The sequence below is a fragment of the Tubulanus polymorphus genome, chromosome 9, assembly GCF_964204645.1.
Source record: "Tubulanus polymorphus chromosome 9, tnTubPoly1.2, whole genome shotgun sequence".
Classification (NCBI taxonomy): domain Eukaryota; kingdom Metazoa; phylum Nemertea; class Palaeonemertea; order Tubulaniformes; family Tubulanidae; genus Tubulanus; species Tubulanus polymorphus.
Genome location: NC_134033.1, coordinates 2,641,976 through 2,665,917, shown reverse-complemented (window position 1 = coordinate 2,665,917; position 23,942 = coordinate 2,641,976). Strand labels below are relative to the sequence as shown.

Sequence of the window (23,942 nt, the reverse complement as noted above, 5' to 3'; positions counted from 1 at the left end):
CCAGCAGGACTAGAACCTGCTTGTAACTCAGCGCTTTACGTCAGTTGGATCTTAATTTCACCACACTAACCCTGTTGGGTTAATTATTACTATCGTTTACATTAGGATGGGAAGCTGGATTTGTGATTCAACACCGGATTGGTTTTCCCAAGACTGCCCCCCCCCCCCGAGATTCTATTCCGACGGGACCAAGGTCCGCGAAGTGTTGCCCGCACACTCTATAAGCAGCCAGCAGGACTCGAAGCCCGCACACACTATAAGCAGGCAGCAGGACTCGAACCCGATACCGCTCAACACTGATAGTGAATGCATCTCGCCTTATCCCACTGACTACTGGGACTGACTCGGAACCGTTCGGCGACAGTTACAGCGGAAAACACCGACAAGTTTGTGTCGGAAAACTTTCAGCGTTGTTACGTATATAAAGAAATTCACGCAGAAAACGCACTGTCGAGGAAGCGTTAATATCCGGGCTAATATATTCCACAGCATCCTAACAAAGAAGAAAATGATGGGGGTTGTTCTAAAAGTGATTTTGAAGCCATTAATTTTCTGCACTAACGAGGACACCAAACTGGCCAACTTGTCCGTACAGTCACATATAGCGTATGGTAGAACTAGTACCAGATAAACAAGAAGTATTAGTAGGAGTGTTTTACTGGTTTCAGTTTTATGACGACTGTTGCCGACTGAGGCGCCAATACGTGTTTTACCTCCCCGGCGAATTCTAGCAGTTGCCACTGATGTTGTTACTACAATCAAAGCCGGGACTATATCCCGAATAAATACCGCAACAGATCTGTATATTTGAACCATGACAGTGTTGTCAATATTACTGTAATGACTACAGTAGAACTCGTGGTCACTACTTAAAAATTTTAAGAAAGATCAGTTGTTCGTTGTAACGTGGTCTTTTCGGGTTTAACCTGTTTTTTTTTGTTGAAACCATATTTGCTGATTCGAAGTAAAAACGAAAGGCTAATTCTTTCTATATATTAAAATACGGATTGACCCTATAATTTATTTGATTGGTCGATGATTTCGTTTGATTTTTTGAGTTGGTCTCCCCGAAAGGTTGGTTGTAACGTGGCGTTAAAACGAATAGTGTAAAAATGTAAAAAAAAAATGATTAGTGATTATCGAGCGTCGTATCTTGCTGAATGTGGCCCGAATATTATTTTCTATCTGATGAATTTCTATGTCTTCTTTAAAATGAATTTCGATCGCAATTAGGACAACATTAAATTGTCGATATAAATTCACTACCTAAATGTGACCATTGAAATCTGAATGCGATATGCACCGCAGATGCGGTTTAGACCTGGTATATTGACCATATTTTCGTCAAATCCGCCCTGTTTTTAACAAAAACGCTCAGTAATTCATTTTCGACAATATTAAGCAATGCATTTTATCGTTCAAGGCTTCAATAAACTGAGTTAGTTAGTTTTCTTGTTTAAAGTTTCAACAACATTAATATCAAGTGAAGAGAATTGATTAAATGGTACAGTTTTAGTGATATTAATAAAGTTTTATTTCAAATAAGAGTTCATCTTGCTTTAGAGTTGGATCTTGGTTTCACCACATACTAACCCTGTTGGGTTCATTTAACACGGTTTTCCTTCAGGATGGGATTAAGGACCCGTACACTGTACACAGCCAGCAGGACTAGAACCTGCTTGTACCTCAGCGCTTTACGTCAGTTGGATCTTAATTTCACCACACTAACCCTGTTGGGTTAATTATTACCATCGTTTACATTAGGATGGGAAGCTGGATTTGTGATTCAACACCGGATTGGTTTTCCCAAGTCTGCCCCCCCCCCCCCCCGAGATTCTATCCCGACCGGACCAAGGTCTGCGAAGTGTTGCCCGCACACTCTATAAGCAGCCAGCAGGACTCGAAGCCCGCACACGCTATAAGCAGGCAGCAGAACTCGAACCCGATGCCGCTCAATACTGATAGTGAATGCATCTCGCCTTACCCCACTGAGCTACTGGGACTGACGCGGAACCGTTCGGCGACAGTTGCAGCGGAAAACACCGACAAGTTTGTGTCGGAAAACTCTCAGCGTTGTTACGTATATAAAGAAATTCACGCAGAAAACGCACTGTCGAGGAAACGTTAATATCCGGGCTAATATATTCCACAGTATCCTAACAAAGAAGAAAATGATGGGGGTTTCTCTAAAAGTGATTTTGAAGCCATTTATTCGACGCGCTAACGAGGACACCAAAATGGCCAACTTGTCCGTACAGTCACATATAGCGTATGGCATTACTAGTACCAGATAAACAAGAACTATTAGTAGAAGTGTTTTACTGGTTTCAGTTTTATGACGACTGTTGCCGACTGAGGCGCCAATACGTGTTTTACCTCCCCGGCGAATTCTAGCAGTTGCCACTGATGTTGTTAATACAATTAAAGCCGGGACTATATCCCGAATAAATACCGCAACAGATCTGTGTGTACGAACCATGAGAGTGTTGTCGGGATTATTATAACTACATAAGTATAAGCCAATCTTTGATAACCTAATTCGATTAAATATCGGTAAATCCAAGTTTAAAATGACGGCAAAAGCGACTACAATTATTACGGCAAATCTACGTCGAGTTCCTGTGAAATGTTGCATGTGAAGAAAAGGAAAACGAACGGAGACAAATCTCTCGATAGAAATCACAACGATGATATAATTAGACACAGTGATCGCTTGATTATTGAACAAATTATCGATGTAACAAACCGGAGTATACCGTTCAATTACACGATAGAAATAATGCCAATAATAGTAAATCGATGGACATGATGCGATGCCCTTTTGACGCCCAAGTAGAGTCCAACTTTTACATTCCGGATAGTATCCTAATCCACGGGTTAGGATTGACACAATGGTGTTCGCGAATTTCCTTAAACCAAACAACACGACAAGTTGATCCGAAAACGCTAGTGTTATGAGGTAGGGGAACGTGTAACGAACTGACTGATATCTGCGACACTTTATCAGTGAAATGATCGTCAGAAAGTTGAACACGCTTCCCAGCGGATACAGGAACAATACTTCAGCGATATCAACGCGCCTAAAAACATTGTTTTCGTAGAGAAATTTATTGAAAGCCCTGATAAACTGCGGCATTGGCAGCGAAGGTGGCGGCCGTGTCGGTAGTAGCTGCGTGTCGGTAGTAGCTGTCGTGTCGGTAGTAGCTGCGGTAGCGGCGACAGCGTAAAATTTCTCATCGTATATAAATCTCACGAGCGTTTGAGAAATAACCTGAAGTTTTCCTCCTTCGCGTCAACGGATTCAGTTCTACGTATCATCGAGTTTACGATATCTCTCCCTCACTCTGCCATCTCTCTCTCCTTCCTCTCTCTTTCCCTCTCTCTCTCCAACTCTCTACTTCCTCTCTCCTCCCTCTCTCACTCCCTTACGTCAGACTGCCGGTAAGCTCTCTAAATTGACACTCCCTGTTTTTTCCGTACATGGTTGTTGAACGCGCTTCGAATCTGTCGGCTTTATGCAGCAACATGCAAATTACAGACGAACTGTGAACATATTTCTCGTCGTGAATCTTTTTTGAAATCACGCGCAGAAATATGTATATACATATAACATGTTCTATTTCGTGGTTTGATGCGACAATATGAGAGGAATTTAAACTATATATATTCACTACTAAAGCTGCAGCTTAACTTTGAATATCCAGAACCAATCAATCCAACTGTCCGTGCTTCGATTTCCGATAGGTTTTACAAATCAAACCCCTAGTTTTTTTTGAATCACCAGCGTCCGAGGATCCATTTCGCGAAAAAAATTGCAGCCATGCCCCCAGAGAGATTTGAACTCTCGACCCCAGGTTTACAAGACCAGTGCTCTAACCCCTGAGCTTTGGAGGCTTGTCGTCAAGTTCGCTACGAGGCATGGAGTAACATCTGGATGATCCATCGTGATTGATGTTACCCCAACTGTCGTTATAACGGTCACACGTGGTTGAAAATTGATTCATAATCAATATACAAGAAATATTGAGCCTATCTTGACAATTTTTAAAGATGTTTTCACGAGTTTGAAATCGGCCGCGTTTTCGCCACACTGGGTTTCGCCAGATGCTCGGTCGTGTTTGTCGCATTACAATAAACAGGTGACCGGTCACTTTGTACCAGTCCCTCATATATCTTTCACCGCTGCATTCAACTACACGAACCACGACACAGAACACTGTCCTTCCTAGAACGTTTATGACGTTTTGCGATAAACTGGAACCTCGCAACAAATGTACGGACAGTTTAGATAGAGATGGCCAAGTAAATATTTGAATGAGCGCGCATTGGATATAAGTTTTTGTAACCATTTTCAATCAAGTTGCTAGCCGCCTTTTGTTAGGGTATATTGTCCTTGATCCAGTACCTGGCTCAGAGTTAACTCATTGAAAATGAACTGACTTTATTTAACTCAGAGTTAACTCTAACTCATGACTGTCGAACTGGACCCTGTTTTTTGGGCCGTTTCTTTTAAGAAAATATTTGTGTCACGAGTTGCTTCATATTTATTTCATCGGTCCCGAGATCGATTTAAAAAACTATTTTCAAACTGGTCACATGCAAAACCGCGTTAATCTCTAGTTTTCAGGGATATGAAATTCATTTCGCTAATTTGCAAATAACTGACGACTTCTTGAATCACGCGTACAATTTCAGTGTTCTCAACTTCGAATATAGTTAATTTTGACGCGGTGTTATTCAATGTTGTTCCCGCGGTGTTCAGTCCACACGACAAGCGATTTAACATATCGGAATATACATGTTTAAAGTTCGCTCGCGTTTACTCTCCATAACTTGAGGAAATTAGACTCGGGATTATCTCATCAACTGAATCCGAAACCATAAAAGGAAGTGCGCGCGGAAGTCTGAAAGTTGTTGGCAATTAATGATTGTTTGGTAAGTAGAGTTTCTATTTTTCGATCGGCAAATGATGAATTTCACCGCATTTTTTACTTCGCGCTCGTTTTTTTGAATTGAAATATTTCTTCAGTCTTATATGAAACGGGGACAATGTTTCGACCGTCGTACAGTAGGCGGAATCGTCCTTATACAAACAGTATTTTTGAAGGGAATCGTCGCCTTAACCCACTGAGCTACTGGGACTGACAAGCGGACTACAGCGGAAAACACCGACAAGTTTGTGTCGGAAAACTCTCAGCGTTGTTACGTATATAAAGAAATTCAGGCAGAAAACGCACTGTCGAGGAAGTGTTAACATATTGGATAATGTGTTCCACAACGTTAAAACAAAGAAGAAAATGATGGGGTTTTCTGTAGGAGTGATTACGAAGCGATTAATCATAATCGATAACGAGAACACCAAATGGAACAAATTGTTCCAACATTCACATATAGCGTATGGCATTACTAGTACCAGATAAACAAGAACTATTAGTAGAAGTGTTTTACTGGTTTCAGTTTTATGACGACTGTTGCCGACTGAGGCGCCAATACGTGTTTTACCTCCCCGGCGAATTGTAGCAGTTGCTACTGATGTCGTTACTACAATCAAAACCGGGACTATATCCCGAATAAATACCGCAACAGATCTGTATGTACGAATCACGACAATGATGTCGAAATTAAAACTACTATGACTACAGGAGAACACATCGTAGCCACCATAAATTGTTTTTACTAACCTAATTCTATTGAATATCGGTAGATCTAAGTTCAAAATGATTGCAAAAACGACCACAATTATTAGGGCATATCTACGGTTAGTTGCGGTGAAATTTTTCATGTGAAAAAATGGAAAACGAACGGAGACAAATCTCTCGATAGAAATCACAACAATGATATAATTAGACACAGTGATCGCTTGATTATTGAACAAATTCTCGATGTAACATATCGGAATATTCCGTTCTATTACACTATAGAAATAATACCAGTAATAGTAAATCGATGGACATAATGCACTTGCCTCTTTACTTTCAAACACCATCCGACTCTTACATTCCGGATGATATCCTAATTCGTAGATAACCAATGTCCTGATGGTTACAGCGAATGTTCTTAAACCAAACAACACGACAAGTTGATCCGAAAACGCTAGTGTTATGAGATAGGGGAACGTGTAACGAACCGACTGATATTTGCGACACTTTATCAGTAAAATGATTGTCAGAAAGTTGAACACGCTTCCCAGCGGATACAGGAACAATGCTTTAGCAAAATCCATGCGTCTATAAACACCGTTATCACGGAAAAATTGCGCGAACGCCCGGATAAACTGCAGCAGTGGAACTGGACGTGGCGGAGGTAGCGGGGTTAGGGTTAAATTTCTCATCGTAAATTAATCTCACGAGCGCTTGAGAATTAACTTGAAGTTTTCCTCCTTCGCGTCAACTGATTCAGTTCTATGTTACATCGAGTTTACGATATCTCTCCTGCCTCTCTCCTCCGGTAAGCTCTTCAGATTGACACTCCCTGTTTGTACATGGTTGTTGAATGCGCTTCGAATCTGTCGGCTTTATGCAGCAATACGCACATTACAGACGAACTGTGAACATATTTCTCGTCGTGTATTATTTTTGAAATCACGCGCAGAAATATGTATATACATGTAACATGTATATACATGTAATAAATGTATATGTATGTATTTCGTGGTTTGACGCGACAATATGAAAGGAATTTAAACTATATATATTCACTACTAAAGCTGCAGCCTAACTTTGAATATCCAGTCTAGAACCAATGCTAAAACATCCAGCTATCCGTGCTTCGATTTTCGATCGATTTTCAAAATCCAAACCCTAGTTTCTTGTTGTCGCAATCGAAAACTCATTGAACCACCAGTGTCCGAGGATCCATTTCGCGAAAAATGTCTAACTTCGCAACAAATTTATTGGCGGCTAGTTTACAGAGATATGGCCAAGTAAGTAAAAAGTAACTGAAAGAGCGCGCGTTGAATGTAAGATTCAGTAACCGTTTTAAAGTTCCTAGCCGCCATAACGCCACATTTTTCTCGTTTTGAGCCATGTTTAAACCAGTTCCAATTACGAACTCCGATTTAAACGAAAAAATTCTGTAAATCCGACAACCGATCGGATATATATCGCCAACTATATCTGTACTTCGATTGCTGATTTCTAATTTGAACCCCCTGTTTCGTTCCCGGCAGGTGTCGTGGGTGGGTCTGTAAGGGACACCGATCAAATCGAAACAAATCAAGCGAAATCTATCAATTAAATGAACTTCAGGGTCAATCACTACTTAAGAATTTTAAGAAAGATCAGTTGTTCGTTGTAACGTGGTCTTTTCGGGTTTAACCTGTTTTTTTTTTGTTGAAACCATATTTGCTGATTCGCAGTAAAAACGAAAGGCTAATTCTTTCTATATATTAAAATACGGATTGACCCTATAATTTATTTGATTGGTCAATGATTTCGTTTGATTTTTTGAGTTGGTCTCCCCGAAAGGTTGGTTGTAACGTGGCGTTAAAACGAATAGTGTAAAAATGTAAAAAAAAAAATGATTAGTGATTATCGAGCGTCGTATCTTGTTGAATGTGGCCCGAATATTATTTTCTATCTGATGAATTTTTATGTCTTCTTTAAAATGAATTTCGATCGCAATTAGGACAACATTGAATTGTCGATATAAATTCACTACCTAAATGTGACCATTGAAATCTGAATGCGATATGCACCGCAGATGCGGTTTAGACCTGGTATATTGACCATATTTTCGTCAAATCCGCCCTGTTTTTAACAAAAACGCTCAGTAATTCATTTTCGACAATATTAAGCAATGCATTTTATCGTTCAAGGCTTCAATAAACTGAGTTAGTTAGTTTTCTTGTTTAAAGCTTCAACAACATTAATATCAAGTGAAGAGAATTGATTAAATGGTACAGTTTTAGCGATATTAATAACGTTTTATTTCAAATAAGAGTTTATCTTGCTTTAGAGTTGGATCTTGGTTTCACCACATACTAACCCTGTTGGTTTCATTTAACACGGTTTACCTTCAGGATGGGATTAAGGCCCCGTACACTGTACACAGCCAGCAGGACTAGAACCTGCTTGTAACTCAGCGCTTTACGTCAGTTGGATCTTAATTTCACCACACTAACCCTGTTGGGTTAATTATTACCATCGTTTACATTAGGATGGGAAGATGGATTTGTGATTCTACACCGGATTGGTTTTCCCAAGACTGCCCCCCCCCCCCGAGATTCTATCCCGACGGGACCAAGGTCCGCGAAGTGTTGCCCGCACACTCTATAAGCAGCCAGCAGGACTCGAAGCCCGCACACGCTGCAGGCAGCAGGACTCGAACCCGATACCGCTCAACACTGATAGTAAATGCATCTCGCCTTATCCCACTGACTACTGGGACTGACTCGGAATCGTTCGGCGACAGTTACAGCGGAAAACACCGACAAGTTTGTGTCGGAAAACTCTCAGCGTTGTTACGTATATAAAGAAATTCACGCAGAAAACGCATTGTCGAGGAAGCGTTAATATCCGGGCTAATATATTCCACAGTATCCTAACAAAGAAGAAAATGATGGGGGTTGTTCTAAAAGTGATTTTGAAGCCATTTATTCGACGCACCAACAAGGGCACCAAACTGCTCAACTTGTCCGTACAGTCACATGTAGCGTATGGCATTACTAGTAACAGATAAACAAGAACTATTAGTAGAAGTGTTTTACTGGTTTCAGTTTTATGACGACTGTTGCCGACTGAGGCGCCAATACGTGTTTTACCTCCACGGCGAATTCTAGCAGTTGCCACTGATGTTGTTAATACAATGAAAGCCGGGACTATATCCCGAATAAATACCGCAACAGATCTGTATGTACGAACCATGAGAGTGTTGTCGGGATTATTATAACTACATAAGTATAAGCCAATCGTTGATAACCTAATTCGATTAAATATCGGTAAATCCAAGTTTAAAATGGTTGCAAAAACGACTACAATTATTACGGCAAATCTACGTCGAGTTCCAGTGAAATGTTGCATGTGAAGAAAAGGAAACCGAACGGAGACAAATCTCTCGATAGAAATCACAACAATGATATAATTAGACACAGTGATCGCTTGATTATTGAACAAATTCTCGATGTAACAAACCGGAGTATACCGTTCAATTACACGATAGAAATAATGCCAATAATAGTAAATCGATGGACATGATGCGATGCCCTTTTGACGCCCAAGTAGAGTCCAACTTTTACATTCCGGATAGTATCCTAATCCACGGGTTAGGATTGACACAATGGTGTTCGCGAATTTCCTTAAACCAAACAACACGACAAGTTGATCCGAAAACGCTAGTGTTATGAGATAGGGGAACGTGTAACGAACCGACTGATATCTGCGACACTTTATCAGTGAAATGATCGTCAGAAAGTTGAACACGCTTCCCAGCGGATACAGGAACAATACTTCAGCGATATCAACGCGCCTAAAAACATTGTTTTCGTAGAGAAATTTATTGAAAGCCCTGATAAACTGCGGCATTGGCAGCGAAGGTGGCGGCCGTGTCGGTAGTAGCTGTCGTGTCGGTAGTAGCTGTCGTGTCGGTAGTAGCTGTCGTGTCGGTAGTAGCTGCGGTAGTGGCGACAGCGTAAAATTTCTCATCGTATATAAATCTCACGAGCGTTTACGAGTTTACGATATCTCTCCCTCACTCTGCCATCTCTCTCTCCTTCCTCTCTCTCTCCCTCTCTCTCTCCAACTCTCTACTTCCTCTCTCCTCCCTCTCTCACTCCCTTACGTCAGACTGCCGGTAAGCTCTCTAAATTGACACTCCCTGTTTTTTCCGTACATGGTTGTTGAACGCGCTTCGAATCTGTCGGCTTTATGCAGCAACATGCAAATTACAGACGAACTGTGAACATATTTCTCGTCGTGTATTATTTTTGAAATCACGCGCAGAAATATGTATATACATATAACATGTTCTATTTCGTGGTTTGATGCGACAATATGAAAGAAATTTAAACTATATATATTCACTACTAAAGCTGCAGCATAACTTTGAATATCCAGAACCAATGCTAAAACATCCAGCTATCCGTGCTTCGATTTTCGATCGATTTTCAAAATCCAAACCCTAGTTTCTTGTTGTCGCAATCGAAAACTCTTTGAACCACCAGTGTGTCCGAGGATCCATTTCGCGAAAAATGTCTACCTTCGCTACAAATTTATCGACAGTTAGTTTACAGAGATATGACCAAGTAAGTAAAAAGTAACTGAAAGAGCGCTCGTTGAATGTAAGATTCAGTAACCGTTTTAAAGTTTCTAGCCGCCATAACGCCACATTTTTCTCGTTTTGAGCCATGTTTAAACCAGTTCCAATTACGAACTCCGATTTAAACGAAAAAAATCTGTAAATTCGACAACCGATCGGATATATATCGCCAGCTATATCTGTACTTCGATTGCTGATTTCTAATTCGAACCCCCTGTTTCGTTCCCGGCAGTTGTCGTGGGTGGGTCTGTAAGGGACACTGATCAAATCGAAACAAATCAAGTGAACCTAATTAAATGAACTTCAGGGTCAATCACTACTTTAAGATTTTAAGAAAGATCGGTTGTTCGTTGTAACGTGGTCTTTTCGGGTTTAACCTGTTTTTTTTTGTTGAAACCATATTTTCTTAATTCGCAGTAAAAAACGATAGGTTAGAATTTTCTTTATCTGAAAATACTGATTGACCCTATAACTTATTTGATTGGTCGATTTCGTTTGTTTGTTTTTGTTTGAGTTGGTCTCCCCGAAAGGTTGGTTGTAACGTGGCGTTAACACGAAAAGTACAAAATGTAAACAAAAAAATGAATGATGAATATCGAGTGTCGTATCTTTTTTGATGTGGCCCGATCCTTATTTTCTATCTGGTGAATTTTTATTTCTTCTTTAAAATGAATTTCGATCGCAATTAAGACAACATTAAATTGTCGATATATATTTACTACCTAAATGTGATCAGTGAAATATGCACCGCGGATGCGGTTGAGTCCTGGTATGATATTCGTTTAATCCTCCGTGTTTTAACACAAACGTTCAGTTATTCATTATCGACAATATAAAGCAATGCATTTTATCGTTCAAGGCTTCAATAAACTGAGTTAGTTAGTTTTCTTGTTTAAAGCTTCAACAACATTGATATCAAGTGAAGAGAATTGATTAAATGGTACAGTTTTAGTGATATTAATAACGTTTTATTTCAAATTAGTGTTTGTCTTGCTTTAGAGTTGGATCTTGGTTTTACCACAAACTAACCCTGTTGGGTTCATTTATCATGGTTTCACCTTCAGGATGGGATTAAGGCCCCGTACACTGTACACAGCCAGCAGGACTAGAACCTGCTTGTTACTCAGCGCTTTACGTCAGTTGGATCTTAATTTCACCACACTAACCCTGTTGGGTTAATTATTACCATCGTTTACATTAGGATGGGAAGCTGGATTTGTGATTCAACACCGGATTGGTTTTCCCAAGTCTGCCCCCCCCCCCCTGAGATTCTATCCCGACGGGACCAAGGTCTGCGAAGTGTTGCTGCACACTCTATAAGCAGCCAGCAGGACTCGAAGCCCGCACACGCTATAAGCAGGCAGCAGGACTCGAACCCGATACCGCTCAACACTGATAGTGAATGCATCTCGCCTTATCCCACTGACTACTGGGACTTACTCAGAATCGTTCGGCGACAGTTACAGCGTAAAACACCGACAAGTTTGTGTCGGAAAACTCTCAGCGTTGTTACGTATATGAAGAAATTCACGCAGAAAACGCACTGTCGAGGAAACGTTAATATCTTGGCTAATATATTCCACAGCATTATAGCAAAAAAGAAAACGATGGGGGTTTCTGTAGGAGTGATTTCAAAGCCATTTAATCGACGCACTAACGAGAACACCAAATTGTACAACTTGTCCCAACAGTCACATATAGCGTATGGCATTACTAGTACCAGATAAACAAGAACTATTAGTAGAAGTGTTTTACTGGTTTCAGTTTTATGACGACTGTTGCCGACTGAGGCGCCAATACGTGTTTTACCTCCCCGGCGAATTCTAGCAGTTGCCACTGATGTTGTAACTACAATCAAAACCGGGACTATATCCCGAATAAATACCGCAACAGATCTGTATGTACGAATCATGACAGCGTTGTCACGATTGCTATAATAACTACAGTAGAACTCGTGGTAGCCACCATTACGCCTTTTTGATAACCTAATTCTATTGAATATCGGTAAATCCAAGTTTAAAATGACGGCAAAAGCGACTACAATTATTACGGCGAATCTACGGCGAGTTACGGTGAAATGTTTCATGTGAAAAAAAGGAAAACGAACGGAGACAAATCTCTCGATAGAAATCACAACAATGATATAATTAGACACAGTGATCGATTGATTTTTAAACAAATTATCGATGTAACAAACTGGAGTATACCGTTCAATTACTCGATAGAAATAATGCCAATAATAGTAAATCGATGGACATGATGCGATGCCCTTTTGACGCCCAAGTAGAGTCCAACTTTTACATTCCGGATAGTATCCTAATCCACGGGTTATGGTTGACACGATGGTGTGAGCGAATGATCTTAAACCAAACAACACGACAAGTTGATCCGAAAACGCTAGAGTTATGAGATAGGGGAACGTGTAACGAACTGACTGATATCTGCGACACTTTATCAGTAAAATGATTGTCAGAAAGTTGAACACGCTTCCCAGCGGATATATGAACAATACTTCAGCGATTTTAACGCGCCATACAACATTGTATTCATGGAGAAAATGTAAGAAAGCCCTGATAAACTGAGGTGGCGACGCAGGTAGCGGCCGTGTTGCAGGGGGCGTTGGTAACGACGGCAGCGTCAAGTTTCTCATCGTACATAAATCTCACGAGCGTTTGAGCGATAACCTGAAGTTTTCCTCCTTCGCACAAACTGAGCCAGTTCAGTAGCATCGAGTTTACGATATCTCTCCTCCCTCTCTCTCCCCTCTCTCTGTCTGTCTCTCTCACGGCAGACTGCCGGTAAGCTCTCTAGATTGACACTCCCTGTTTTTTTTTCTTTTCCGTACATGGTAGTTGAACGCGCTTCGAATCTGTCGGCTTTATGCAGCCGTAGGCACATTACAGACGAACTGAGAACGCAGAGAACGAGCGCGCTTTGAATGTAAGTTTTAGAAACCATTTTAAAGTTGCTTGCCGCCGTTTTGTTAGGATACTTTTCGTCCGGTTGGTTGAGCCATATTTTCTCTTAAATAAAAACAAATATTTGTGTTGCGTGTTTATTCATATTTGATCGGTCCTATAATCGATTTTGACAACATTTGGTAAAATTCTAACCGTGTGAATATCTTGCTGGCATCAGACAACAATTAGGTTAGCAGCTCGAAGGTGCGTAGGGCCGGGCCCCAAAAATAGTACCCAGGAAGAAAGACACTAAATATTTGGATGGATATATGAAAGCTGTGGGTACTGGAGTGTGTATAGGGTAGTGTAGTGTGATCTGTGTGCATTTGTGGCCAGCACACAGATCACATTGTTCATTGGGGTTTGGTCCAGGACTCGCGAGATTTTCAACGACACGGAAGTAACGTGTAATAAATGATGACTTGAATTGCATGACTACCTACCACCCCTCATTATTGTTGGAAAACTAAACGTTCCGCACTGACTAAAAATAAGTAATAACATTTTAGAAATGGCCAGCTTAACTTAGGTTCTATCTCATTTTTATTTTACAATTGCGATTGGTATAATTTTTTTTAAACGGCCGTTAAGGCTTCATGTTTCGTCTGCAATTCACTGGAAATAGTTACGCAACTACGCACATTTCAGTGTTATTGGCAGCTGTACACTCAATCGGCACCGTTCGTGACTAGCTTCACTGCGGAATTATCATTAATTAACATCGCCATATCACATCATCAACTAGTATTGTGCCTTAAAACCCTAACAGCCGAAATAATTGAAATGCACACACGATTTCTATCATTGAAAATTGAGAGAGTGGCCATGTTTGTGTTCTGCTGCTTCGCATAAATCCCGCGCGGTGGCGCAACCGCGTGGCGTGGGGCCGATACGTCCAGAACGAAACCCTAGTTTTTGTTCCCGCAGTCGAAAACTCTTTGAACCACCAATGTGTCCGAGGATCCATTTCGCGAAAAATGTCTAACTTCGCAACAAATCTATTGGCAGCTAGTTTACAGAGATAAGGCCAAGAAAGCAAAAATTAACTGAAAGAGCGCTCGTTGAATGTAAGATTTAGTAACCGTTTTAAAGTTTCTAGCCGCCATAACGCCACATTTTTCTCGTTTTGAGCCATTTTTAAACCAGTTCCAATTACGTACTTCGATTCAAACAAAGAAAATCTGTAAATTGGACAACCGATCGGATATATATCGCCAACTATATCTGTACTTCGATTGCTTTGCTGATTTCTAATTCGAACCCCCTGTTTCGTTCCCGGCAGGTGTCGTGGGTGGGTCTGTAAGGGACACTGATCAAATCGAAACAAATCAAGTGAAATCTACCTAATTAAATGAACATCAGGGTCAATCACTGCTTTAAGATTTTAAGAAAGATCAGTTGTTCGTTGTAACGTGGTCTTTTCGGGTTTAACCTGTTTTTTTTTGTTAAAACCATATTTTCTTAATTCGCAGTAAAAACGATAGGTTAGAATTTTCTTCATCTGAAAATACTGATTGACCCTATAACTTATTTGATTGGTCGATTTCGTTTGTTTGTTTTTGTTTGAGTTGGTCTCCCCGAAAGGTTGGTTGTAACGTGGCGTTAACACGAAAAGTACAAAATGTAAACAAAAAAATGAATGATGAATATCGAGTGTCGTATCTTTTTTGATGTGGCCCGATCCTTATTTTCTATCTGGTGAATTTTTATTTCTTCTTTAAAATGAATTTCGATCGCAATTAGCACAACATTAAATTGTCGATATAAATTTACTACCTAAATGTGATCAGTGAAATCTGAATACGAAATGCACCGCGGATGCAGTTGAGTCTTGGTATCATATTTTCGTTTAATCCTCCGTGTTTTAACACAAACGTTCAGTTATTCATTATCGACAATATTAAGCAATGCATTTTATCGTTCAAGGCTTCAATAAACTGAGTTAGTTAGTTTTCTTGTTTAAAGCTTCAACAACATTGATATCAAGTGCAGAGAATTGATTAAATGGTACAGTTTTAGTGATATTAATAACGTTTTATTTGTAATGAGAGTTTATCTTGCTTTAGAGTTGGATCTTGGTTTCACCACATACTGACCCTGTTGGGTTATCCATTTATCATGGTTTCACCTTCAGGATGGGATTAAGGCCCCGTACACTGTACACAGCCAGCAGGACTAGAACCAGCTTGTAACTCAGCGCTGAACTGGACGTATCGGCCCCACTCCGCGCGGTTGCGCCACCGCGCGGGATTTACGCGAAGCAGCAAACACAAACATGGCCACTCTCTCAATTTTCAATGATAGAAATCGTGTGTGCATTTCAATTATTTCGGCTGTTAGAGTTTTAAGGCTCAATATAAGTTGATGATGTGATATGGCGATGTTAGTTAATGATAATTCCGCAGTGAAGCTAGTCACGAACGGTGCCGATTGAGTGTACAGCTGCCAAAAACACTGAAATGTGCGTAGTTGCGTAACTATTTGCAGTGAATTGCAGACGAAACATGAAGCCTTAACGGCCGTTTAAAAAAAAATTATACCAATCGCAATTGTAAAATAAAAAAGAGATAGAACCTAAGTTAAAATTCTGGCAATTTCTAAAATGTTATTACTCATTTTTAGTCAGTGCCGAACGTTTAGTTTTCCAACAATAATGAGGGGTGGTAGGTAGTCATGCAATTCAAGTCATCATTTATTACACGTTACTTCCGTGTTGTTGAAAATCTTGCGAGTCCTGGACCAAACCCCAATGAACAATGTGATCTGTGTGCTGGCCACAAATGCACACAGATCACACTACACTACCCATTACACACTCCAGTACCCACAGCTTTCATATATCCATCCAAATATTTAGAGTATCTTTCTTCCTGGATGTCTTACAGTCGTTTCAATGCCCAACACTTTCTAAATGGAGGTCAGACGTCAAATATGGCCACCAGGGTAGCCATCTTGGATTTCTTGTTCAGCACGATACAGACTGGAATATCTGATGGATATCGATGAACTTGAGAGTTAAGACAAGCAGGTTTATCTTTTTGAGAAAAAAGCAAAAATGAGCTTCAACCTTTTGCGGTTTTTCCGAAAAGGGAGGGGTTAGGGTAGTGTGTGTGTCGATGACGTGCACTACGTCATCGATATTGGCGTTTCACAAACCGGCGTCAATATAAAATACAGTTGAGAACATTTTGGCCATTATTTTACAATAAGCAAAATTTTGTGAATTATATTTTTGGTAATGAATCTTAATTGACTACTAGGATTCCATTGGGGCAATATTAGTTGCCGATCAATATTATCGATTCAATGGATTGAATTGATGATATGTTTTTTTTCTACCAAAACATGGCCAGTGAGATCTGAATACGCCGTACATCGCAGATGCGAATGAATCTTGGTATCATATTCGTTTAATGCTGTTCCCATTGTCATTCAGTTATTCATTATCGAAAACATTAATCAATATATTTCATCGATCGAGGCTTCAATAAAACTAAGTTAATTTCCTTGTTCCTAGCTTCCACGACATTAAATATCAAGTTTAGGTAATTGATTAAATGGTACAGCTTAAGTGATATTAATATCATTTATTTCAATCCTTTTGGATCATTGATTTACCATCATCTACCGTCACGATTGGACAACAGCCCCGCACGCACTGTAAGCAGCCAGCAGAACTCAAACCCGTTTGCCACTCGACACTGATAGGGTAGTGAATGAATGCAACAGCATCACGCCTTACCCCACTGACTACTGGGACTGACTCGGAATCGTTCGGCGACAGTTACAGCGGAAAACACCGACAAGTTTGTGTCGGAAAACTCTCAGCGTTGTTACGTATATAAAGAAATTCACGCAGAAAACGCACTGTCGAGGAAGCGTTAATATCCGGGCTAATATATTCCACAGTATCCTAACAAAGAATTGTAGGATGGGGGTTTCTCCGATAGTGATTTCAAAGCCATTAATTCGACGCACTAAAAAGGGCACCAAACTGCTCAACTTGTCCGTACATTCACATATAGCGTATGGCATTACTAGTAACAGATAAACAAGAACTATTAGTAGAAGTGTTTTACTGGTTTCAGTTTTATGACGACTGTTGCCGACTGAGGCGCCAATACGTGTTTTACCTCCCCGGCGAATTCTAGCAGTTGCCACTGATGTTGTTACTACAATGAAAGCCGGGACTATATCCCGAATAAATACCGCAACAGATCTGTATGTTTGAACCGTTAAAATGTTGTCAGGATTATTATAACTACAGATAAACTCATCAAAGCCACCATCATTCCTTTCTATTAACCTAATTCGATTTATTATCGGCAGATCCAAGTTCAAAATGACGGCAAAAGTGACTGCAATTATTACGGCAAATCTACGTCGAATTTCGGTAAAATGTTGCATGTGAAAAAAAGGAAAACGAACGGAGACAAATCTCTCGATAGAAATCACAACAATGATATAATTAGACACAGTGATCGCTTGATTATTGAACAAATTCTCGATGTAACAAACCGGAGTATACCGTTCAATTACTCGATAGAAATAATGCCAATAATAGTAAATCGATGGACATGATGCGATGCCCTTTTGATGCCCTAATAGAGTCCAACTTTTACATTCCGGATAGTATCCTAATCCACGGGTTATGGTTAACACGATGATGTGAGCAAATGATCGTAATCCAAACAATACGACAAGTTGATCCGAAAACGCTAGTGTTATAAGATAGGGGAACGTGTAACGAACTGACTGAAATCTGCGACACTTTATCAGTAAAATGATTGTTAGAAAGTTAAACGCGCTTCCCAGCGGATATATTAATAATACTTCAGCGATTTTAACGCGCCATACAACATTGTACTCGCTGAGAAAATGTACGAAAGCCCTGATAAACTGCGGCATTGGTGGAGTAGGCCGTGTCGGTAGCGGAGGTAGCGTAAAGTTTCTCATCGTGTTTAAATCTCAGGCGCGTTTGAGAAATAACTTGAAGTTTTCCTCCTTCGCACAAACCAATTCAGTTCTATGTAACATCGAGTTTACGATATCTCTCCTGCCTCTCTCCTCCGGTAAGCTCTTTAGATTGACACTCCCTGTTTTTTCCGTACATGGTTGTTGAACGCGCTTCGAATCTGTCGGCTTTATGCAGCAACATGCAAATTACAGACGAACTGTGAACATATTTCTCGTCGTGTATTATTTTTGAAATCACGCGCAGAAATATGTATATACATATAACATGTTCTATTTCGTGGTTTGACGGAACAATATGAAAGGAATTTAAACTATATATATTCAAAAGCTGCAGCATAACTTTGAATATCCAGAACCAATCCTAAAACATCCAGCTATCCGTGCTTCGATTTCCGATCGATTTTCAAATTCTAAACCCTAGTTTCTTGTTGTCGCAATCGAAAACTCTTTGAACCACCAGTGTCCGAGGATCCATTTCGCGAAAAATGTGTAACTTCGGAACAAATTTATTGACTGCTAGCTTACAGAGATAAGGCCAAGTAAGTAAAAAGTAACTGAAAGAGCGCGCGTTGAATGTAAGATTCAGTAACCGTTTTAAAGTTTCTAGCCGCCATAACGCCACGTTTTTCTCGTTTTGGGCCATGTTTAAACCAGTTCCAATTACGTACTCCGATTAAAACGAAAAAAATCTGTAAATCCGACAACCGATCGGATATATATCGCCAACTATATCTGTACTTCGATTGCTGATTGCTAATTCGAAGCCCCTGTTTCGATCCCGACAGGTGTCGTGGGTGGGTTTGTAAGGGACACTGATCAAATCGAAACAAATTAAGCGAAATCTACCTATTAAATGAACTTCAGGGTCAATCACTGCTTTAAGATTTAAAGAAAGAACAGTTGTTCGTTCTAACGTGGTCTTTTCTGGTTAAACCTGGTTTTTCGTTGAAACCATATTTTCTTGATCTTAATTCGCAGTAAAATACGAAAGGTTAGAATTTTCTTTATCTGAAAATACGGATTGACCCTATAACTTATTTGATTGGTCGATTTCGTTTGTTTGTTTTTGTTTGAGTTGGTCTCCTCGAAAGGTTGGTTGTAACGTGGCGTTAAAACGAAAAGTACAAAATGTAAAAAAAAAACTGAATGATGAATATCGAGCGTCATATCTTTTTAATGTGGCCCGAATCTTATTTTCTATCTGATGAATTTTTATGTCTTCTTTAAAATGAATTTCGATCGCAATTAGGACAACATTAAATTGTCGATATAAATTTACTACCTAAATGTGTCCAGTGAAATATGCACCGCAGATGCAGTTGAATCCTGGTATCATATTCGTTTAATCCTCCCTGTTTTAACAAAAACGTTCAGTTATTCATTTTCGACAATATAAAGCAATGCAATTTATCGTTCAAGGCTTCAATAAACTGAGTTAGTTAGTTTTCTTGTTTAAAGCTTCAACAACATTAATATCAAGTGAAGAGAATTGATTAAATGGTACAGTTTTAGCGATATTAATATCGTTTATTTGTAATGAGAGTTTGTCTTGCTTTAGAGTTGGATCTTGGTTTCACCACATACTAACCCTGTTGGGTTCATTTAACACGGTTTACCTTCAGGATGGGATTAAGGCCCCGCACACTGTACACAGCCAGCAGGACTAGAACCTGCTTGTAACTCAGCGCTTTACGTCAGTTGGATCTTAATTTCACCACACTAACCCTGTTGGGTTAATTATTACCATCGTTTACATTAGGATGGGAAGCTGGATTTGTGATTCGACACCAGATTGGTTTTCCCAAGACTGCCCCCCCCCCCGAGATTATATCCCGACGGGACCAAGGTCTGCGAAGTGTTGCCCGCACACTCTATAAGCAGCCAGCAGGACTCGAAGCCCGCACACGCTATAAGCAGGCAGCAGGACTCGAACCCGATGCCGTTCAACACTGATAGTGAATGCATCTCGCCTTATCCCACTGACTACTGGGACTGACTCGGAACCGTTCGCCGACAGGTGCAGCGGAAAACACCGACAAGTTTGCGTCGGAAAACTCTCTGTGTTGTTACGTATATAAAGAAATTCACGCTGAAAACGCACTGTCGAGGAAACGTTAATATCCGGGCTAATATATTCCACCGCATCCTAACAAAGAATCGAATGATGGGGGTTTCTCTACGATTGGTTTTGGAGCCATTAATTCTCTGCACTAACAAGGACACCAAACTGCTCAACTTGTCCGTACAGTCACATATAGCGTATGGCATTACTAGTACCAGATAAACAAGAACTATTAGTAGAAGTGTTTTACTGGTTTCAGTTTTATGACGACTGTTGCCGACTGAGGCGCCAATACGTGTTTTACCTCCACGGCGAATTCTAGCTGTTACCACTGATGTTGTTACTACAATCAAAACCGCGACTATATCCCGAATAAATACCGCAACAGATCTGTATGTTTGAACCGTTAAGATAATGTCAGGATCATTATAACTACAGTAGAACTCATAGAAGCCACCATCATTCCTTTTTATTAACCTAATTCGATATAGTATCGGCAGATCCAAGTTCAAAACGGTCGCAAAAGCGACAACAATTATGATGGCGAATCTACGTCGAGATTCTGTGAAATGTTGCATGTGAAAAAAAGGAAAACGAACGGAGACAAATCTCTCGATAGAAATCACAACAATGATATAATTAGACACAGTGATCGCTTGATTATTGAACAAATTCTCGATGTAACAAACTGGAGTATTCCGTTCAATTACACGATAGAAATAATGCCAATAATAGTAAATCGACGGACATGATGCGACGCCCTTTTGACGCCCAAGTAGTGTCCAACTTTTGCATTCCGGATAGTATCCTAATCCACGGGTTAGGATTGACACAATGGTGTTCGCGAATGTTCTTAAACCAAACAACACGACAAGTTGATCCGAAAACGCTAGTGTTATGAGATAGGGGAACGTGTAACGAACCGACTGAAATCTGCGACACTTTATCAGTAAAATGATCGTCAGAAAGTTGAACACGCTTCCAACGGATACAGGAACAATACTTCAGCGATATCGACGCGCATAAAAACTTTGTATTCGTAGAGGAATTGAAAGAATGCATCGATAAGCTGTGTCGGCGGAAGCGACGGTAGTGTAGAATTTCTCATCGGTTATTTCGCGAGCGTTTGAGAAATAACTTGAAGTTTTCCTCCTTCGCGCAAACTGAGTTAGTTCAGTAGCATCGGGTTTACGATATCTCTCCCCCCTCTCCGTATCTCTCTCCCTCTCTCCGTCTCTCTTACTTCTGACCGCCAGTATCCTCTATAGATTGACACTCCCTGTTTTTTCCATACGTGTTATAGTTGAACGCGCTTCGAATCTGTCGGCTTTATGCAGCAACATGCAAATTACAGACGAACTGTGAACATATTTCTCGTCGTGTTTTATTTTTGAAATCACGCGCAGAAATATGTATATACATGTAATATATATATGAATATGCATGTATTTCGTGGTGTGATGCGAAATGAGAGGAACTGAACGATGTTGTTGTAGATATATATTCATCACTTAAGCTGGTGCAAAATTTTGAGTATGCAGAACCAATCCATCCAACTATACGGGCTTCGATTTCTGATCGCTCTTTCCGAGGATCGATTTTGCAAAAATGTTTGCAGCTATGCCCCCAGAGAGATTTGAACTCTCGACCCCTGGTTTACAAGACCAGTGCTCTAACCCCTGAGCTATGGAAGCTTATTGTCGCTTTAGAATGGAAACTTGTTGTCAAATCTGAATGATCTGTTGCGATAAACGTTACCAACAGTCGTTGCCGCACATGGTCGAAAATTGATTTGTTATCAATACGCCGGATATATTGTGTATAATCCTGTAGCACATGTTCTCTTTAGTCAATAAATAAATTTGAATTACAAATTTTAAGATTTAAATTTAAAGATGTTTTCACGATTTTAAAATCGGCCGCGTTTTCGCCACACTGGGTTTCGCCAGATGCTCGGTCGTGTTTGTCGCATTACAATAAACAGGTGACCGGTCACTTTGTACCAGTCCCTCATATATCCTTCACCGCTGCATTCAACTACACGAACCACGACACAGAACACTGTCCTTCCTAGAACGTTTATGACGTTTTGCGATAATCTGGAAGCTTCGCAACAAATTCATCGACAGTTTAGATAGAGATAGCCAAGTAAGGAAAAAGTATTTGAATGACCGCGCCTTGGATGTAAGTTTTAGTAACCAATTACTAGCCGCCATTTTGTTTGGGTACTTTTGTCCTGGATCCAGTACCTGACTCAAGAGTTAACTCATTGAAAATGAACTGACTTTATTTAACTCAGAGTTAACTCTAACTCATGACTGTCGAACTGGACCCTGTTTTTTGGGCCGTTTCTTTTGAGAAAATATTTTGTGCCACGTGTTTCTTTATGTTTCATCGGTCCCGAGATCGATTTTTAAAACTATTTTCAAACTGGTCACATTCAAAATCGCGTTAATCTCTAGTCTTCAGGGATATGAAATTCATCTCACTAATTTACAACTATGCGACAAGAGAGCGATTGAAAACAACTGACGACTTCTTGAATCACGCGTACAATTTCAGTGTTCACAACATCGAATATAGTTATTTTGACGCGGTGTTATTCAATGTTGTTCCCGCGGTCTTCAGTCCACACGACAAACGATTTATCTTATCGGAATATACTTGTTTGAAGTTCGCTCGCGTTTCAATCCATAACTTGAGGAATTAGACTCGGGATTATCTGATCAACTGAATCCGGAAACCATAAAAGGAAGTGCGCGCGGAAGTCTGAAAGTAGTTGGCAATTAATGATTGTTTGGTAAGTAGAGTTTCAATTTTTCGATCGGCAAATGATGAATTTCACTGCATTTTTTACTTGGCGCTCGTTTTTTTGAATTGAAATATTTCTTCAGTCTTATATGAAACAGGGACAATGTTTCGACCGTCGTACAGTAGGCGGAATCGTCCTTATACAAACAGAGCATAGTATTTTTGAAGGGAATCGTCGCCTTATCCTGACTGAGCTACTGGGACTGACAAGCGGACTACAGCGGAAAACACCGACAAGTTTGTGTCGGAAAACTCTCAGCGTTGTTACGTATATAAAGAAATTCACGCAGAAAACGCACTGTCGAGGAAGCGTTAATATCTTGGCTAATATTTCCCATAGCATCTTTACATAGAAGAAAATGATGGGGTTTTCTCTTAAATCGACTTTGAAGCCATTAATTCTATGCACTAACGAGTTCACCAAATAGTACAACTTGTCCCAACATTCACATATAGCGTATGGCATTACTAGTACCAGATAAACAAGAACTATTAGAATAAGTGTTTTACTGGTTTCAGTTTTATGACGACTGTTGCCGACTGAGGCGCCAATACGTGTTTTACCTCCCCGGCGAATTCTAGCAGTTGCCACCGATGCTGTAACTACAATCAAAACCGGGACTATATCCCGAATAAATACCGCAACAGATCTGTATGTTTGAACCATGAGAGTGATGTTGATATTACTTTTACAGTAAAACTCATAGTAGCCACCTTTAATTCTTTTTGCTAACCTAATTCGATTAAATATCGGCTGATCCAAGTTCAAAATGATTGCAAAAACGACTACAATTATTAGGGCAAATCTACGTCGAGTTACGGTGAAATGTTTCATGTGAAAAAATGGAAAACGAACGGAGACAAATCTCTCGATAGAA

At 40.1% G+C, this 23,942-nt stretch overlaps 2 non-coding genes across 2 annotated transcripts; both read right to left on the bottom strand.

The window, feature by feature from the left end:
• Positions 1–3,821: 3,821 nt before the first annotated feature.
• Trnat-ugu (transfer RNA threonine (anticodon UGU)) lies at positions 3,822–3,894 on the bottom strand. Its single transcript has one exon. It is a non-coding gene; the product is annotated as a tRNA-Thr (tRNA).
• Positions 3,895–21,874: 17,980 nt separating this feature from the next.
• Positions 21,875–21,947, bottom strand: Trnat-ugu (transfer RNA threonine (anticodon UGU)). Its single transcript has one exon. It is a non-coding gene; the product is annotated as a tRNA-Thr (tRNA).
• Between the last annotated feature and the right edge of the window lie 1,995 nt (positions 21,948–23,942).